Below are 4,700 nucleotides of genomic sequence, written 5' to 3' on the forward strand. Positions count from 1 at the left end.
CAGGCAGTTGGATGACTCAAATTTCAGCGACCGCCCTTCAAACACCTGAAACACCTTGTTGTTGTTTATTCGTTCAGTCGTTACTCAGAAAGGGCCTGAAAAGTAGACGACGCAGACGCCAGTGCACGGTGTGCAACCACCCAACTGAAGCCGGGAGGCCTTCGTTTAAACAGGTTAGTCACTGACTTCCCGCCAGCTCTGTTTTGCAAACGTACGTTTTGCTTAAGGCATGCATAAGTCTTTGAAAATAAAGACTCAGTTTTGGGAGCGGGGCCAGCTTTGTTTGTTTGGCCATTTGAGTGACAATTAGAAACACTCAGAAACAATTAGAAAAGTGATACTTTTCTCCTCCCTGCATCATCACGTTGGGGAAAAGTTCTCCTGCTGAATGGCTGCTTCTCAGGCACTTTAAAAAGAGGAGGAAGATTTAGCTAATGCTGAGCTGACACGGGAGTGTAAAATGACATTTTCATGGAGTGTAGAAATCCTTAGGAAATGTAGCCAAAATCACAAGTACTAGGGTGACCATATTTGGGAAACCAAAAAAGAGGACACCTAGTGTGTGTGTGGGGAAGCAGCTTTCTGAGTCCTGCAGAAAGTACGTTACTCCCCCGCCACCTTAAAGAACCCGATTGGAGTGGAGGAGGGGAAAGGATTTCATTCTGCACCACCACCATCCACTCCAATTGGGGCCTTTTCTATAATGTCCACGAATGACCCACTTTCCCCTTTAAGACCTCAATTGGAGCTCGGGGTGGGGGAATGATGTGCCTCAAGAAAGCATGTCATTCCCTCCTGCCATGCTAATGGCAGCCTTAAAGGGGAAGGTGTGTCATTCCAGGACATTACTGAAAATTATAGAAAATCCCCCCTGACACCATGGAAAGAACAAAAACCAGGACAAATCCGGGGAAATCCTGCCAGTTGGTCACCCTAACAAGTACTGAAATTCTGGTGATGTTTGCTTCAGAGTGGATTTGATTTAAATCACTACTCAGAAAGACTCAATTTAATCATGTGACTTCCTCCCCCCCCCCAAAAAAAAAACTGCACTCTTCCTCGCTATGTTTTACACAAAGACTCGTTCTTGCTGGTATAATCTTAATATTTACAACCAGATGAAGGTTTCATTTTTAGAATAAAAACTTTTCAGATTAGTTTTACAGTTGTATCAAAAAATACTGATTTGGTTATACTATTAGAAACACATCATAGATAGATAATTATGAAATTATTGTGAGGTGAACTATCTCCAGTTTAATAAGTTAATCATTCATATTTGGACAACTTTTCTGCTGTACTTTATTGGAAGGAGAAAAATAATCTTACAGAAACCTCTGGAAGAGCATGACATTGTGAATGGATTAATGGAATTCATTTACCAAAACATTTAAACAGCCTCATGCTACATAATTAAAAACTAATCGTTATTTCATGACGAATAACCTTTGGACTATAATGTATCTTAAATAGAAAACTATCTTTAGGTAGATTTTTCCTCAAAAAGCATTTCATTGAAAAAAAATCCGATTTAAATAAAAAAATCCAATTAAAATTTAAAAAATTTGCTGTGGTTGTGGGGGGTGTTTTTTGTTTTGTTTTGTTTTAAATCATTGGTTTTTATCCATCCAGGTTTGCTTTGCGTACATTTTCTGTTAGATTGTTCCACCATTCAAGATGATGCTTCTGTTTTGCAGTCGCTATGTCTCATTCACAGAACTTTATGCAAGGTCCAAGAAGCAACATTGTCTTCTGCTTATAAACATCTCATATTTCCCCACTGCTTCTTCCATCTCCTTTCTTCCCATAAAACAAAACAAATCGATTGTATAATGTATTGGGTACTTGTTATTTCCTGTTAATTACGAGGACTGCTTTTGCAACTGCTGCTACTTCCTGACCCTCGTCTGTGCAACTTCGGTAATGCTGCGCCCGGTGGCGCAAGCCAGGGCGCAGCCGCACTGACGCTCCTTCCCAGCATCTACATGGGAAGGAGCGAAGTTTAGGGTTTCCAGGCGCTGGTGCTGCCGTGCCAGCCCACCCGAGCACTCATGAGGCTGGTCCGGGGGCGTCTGGGAGCATCCGTGCTGGTTAGTGGGGTCTTCAATGGGAAAATGGGGCTGACGTGGGGGGCGGTTAGCGGTAAATGCGAAGGATCACATTTACAGCTAACTGGGGGGGACAAGGGGGAGGAACGGGGTGCTCCCTCCCTGGCGGGATTTCCAACCCCCCCCCCCTTTAAATTTTATTTATTTTTCCTTAACAAAGCTCCCCCAATTTCTTTAGTGCGGAGCTTTGGGGCTTTGCCCCTGGATTGATTCAGAGTGGCGGCTGTGTCATGTAGATCACATGCCGCCACTCCGAAGCAATCCAGGGGCAAAGCGCCCATGTGGACGAGCCCCTGCTACTTCTCTAGCCGTGGCATTTTCTTGATTCTCCTGCAGCCTCTCCTGTTGCCTGGCCACCAACATGACTGACATACCCCTGACACCTTTTCTTCCTGACCACTCCAGGAGAGCCTCCTCTTCCCTGGAAATAGTGGAAGGCAGACTTTTGCAATTATGTCCTTACCATCCAGATCAATGATGTTGCCCCCACTAAACAGAAGACCTTATTCCTTCACTGCTTGGGGCCAGAGGATCTACAATCATCTGCCTTCCCCTACTGCTATGACTTGGAATGCAATCCTTACGCGGTGGCTCTCCAAACCTTGGATGCTCACTTTTATCCTCCTGTAAATACGCTTGCTGATAGACTAGCAGGTCACTGTATTATGCGCTCACTGCTACTTGTGATTTTGTTAACATAGCAAAGGAGACGACTGACAATTAATTAGTTTGTTTAGACAGAAAATTTTAACTGAACTTCCATGCAACATTGCCTACGCAAGACAGATTACAATATTATAAAAATATGAGTTGTCCAAACAAGCTATGTAAATGGGTCATACTTCCAATTGTATTTTTAACATCCTAATGAGATGCAGCTTCACGAATCAAGTTACTCAGGGATGAACTACACAATACATTAGCGACGTAGCATGCAGCTCACCCTCTCTCTCTCTTTTTAATGCCCAATGGACAATTGTCAATGGACAATTCATCACTATCCCTCCAACCACAATTATAAAATGGGAAAGACCAACAAACATTAATTAAGGGCACACAATCCCTGAAAAGCCTCAATAACGCTTCACCTGACCACCTTGGACGGGCTGGTGCTGCCACTGAGTTTCATTTTCGGTGAAAATGGTCACATATCAGGAATGTCAAGACATAAAATACTGGACTGCAACAATGTGGCAACATTGATGATGTCTGGATTCTCAGAAAAAGTGACTGAATAAAAGAGAGACATACCGTTATCTCTCAGAATACCCATGTAGACATATCTTGGAATTCTGAGTGAGTAAGAGTAAACACACAGATGTTCTTGCATTTGATCTCCAAATATATGGAGATCAAACATATAGCCTTAGCCACAGGAGAGATTCTTCTAGTTTTAAAAGTGGGACCAACCAGCAGCCTGTACAGGCCAGTTCTGGGGATGCATCAGGTTTAGCAAACACCATCTATGCTTAGCTGACGTTACTCGTACAGTCATGAAGATCACAATTTGTTTTCTGTGCACTGGGTTCCCCATACTCCCAAAACTGGAAATGGTGGTGAAGCCATGGCAATATGACTGTTCCTATGGTGCTCGCAAGGTTGCCAACTATTTAGCCTGCCTCTGGGACAAACTACATGTTATGCGGGAGATTTACAGCCAGATTTCCTTATATTTTCATTCCAATGGACAAGCACTTGAAGGTCCCCCAAACTGGATATGCCAATTTTTGACTGGCCCTAAGTAAGTACTAGTCTCAAGAAGTTACCTGTCACTTCAACTCATGATAGGCATAGCTTGCTTCTCCACTGGTTACTCTTTGGAGGGCTCTGATGACCCTCCAAGGGCAGGACACAGTGTGTGAGCACTGGGCACGTCCACATGCCCTAGGGGACCTCATCCCCTTGCACCACATCTATTCAGTTGTTCACCAAGGTTAGGGTGGGTAGCAGTGCTGTGTTTCCTATCTGTTATTTATTTGCTTAGTATATGATTTCAAGTTGTGTTTGTGCATTTGGTGGGGCTACTGTTTTAAAAAACACTGGGAAAAGTCCGTTCAGACTAAGAAAGAGAAGTTTCCCAGTATCCCAAGTTACTAGTATCCCGTTTTGCCTATCCTCTCCTCCAACTTTGGGATCATGTGATCATGAATCTGCCTCTCAGCACTTCAAAAAGGTACCTCTCCCGCTTTTTTTACCCGATTTTTAAAATAATTATAGCAAGCGAACCGCACCACACAGAGTGCTGAGAGTAGGCTCAAAATGACCCCCAGCCACAACTCTCTAAAAGCACAAGAAATTTCAGAAAGATAGCTTTAAAAACAACACAATTATCCCCTATTCTTTTCCGCAATGCAATCCTATGGGCGAAATTATCCAAAATGGCGGGCGGATCGCTCCGCGAAAAGCGAAGCGCTTCTCCTATGGCCGCTTCTCTTCGCCATGCTTCTAAGGGTCCACGGTCTGCTTCTACTCCGCCTCTGGGCAAGGCGGAGCAGGCCAATTCGCTTCTGATTCTCCGATTCTAATCGGAGCGGAGCACATCCCTAGTATATAGGCCACTGTACTCACACACTGCTGGCTTCTTTCCTGCAG

This window comes from Elgaria multicarinata, chromosome 3, assembly GCF_023053635.1.
Source record: "Elgaria multicarinata webbii isolate HBS135686 ecotype San Diego chromosome 3, rElgMul1.1.pri, whole genome shotgun sequence".
NCBI classification, from domain to species: Eukaryota; Metazoa; Chordata; class Lepidosauria; order Squamata; family Anguidae; genus Elgaria; species Elgaria multicarinata.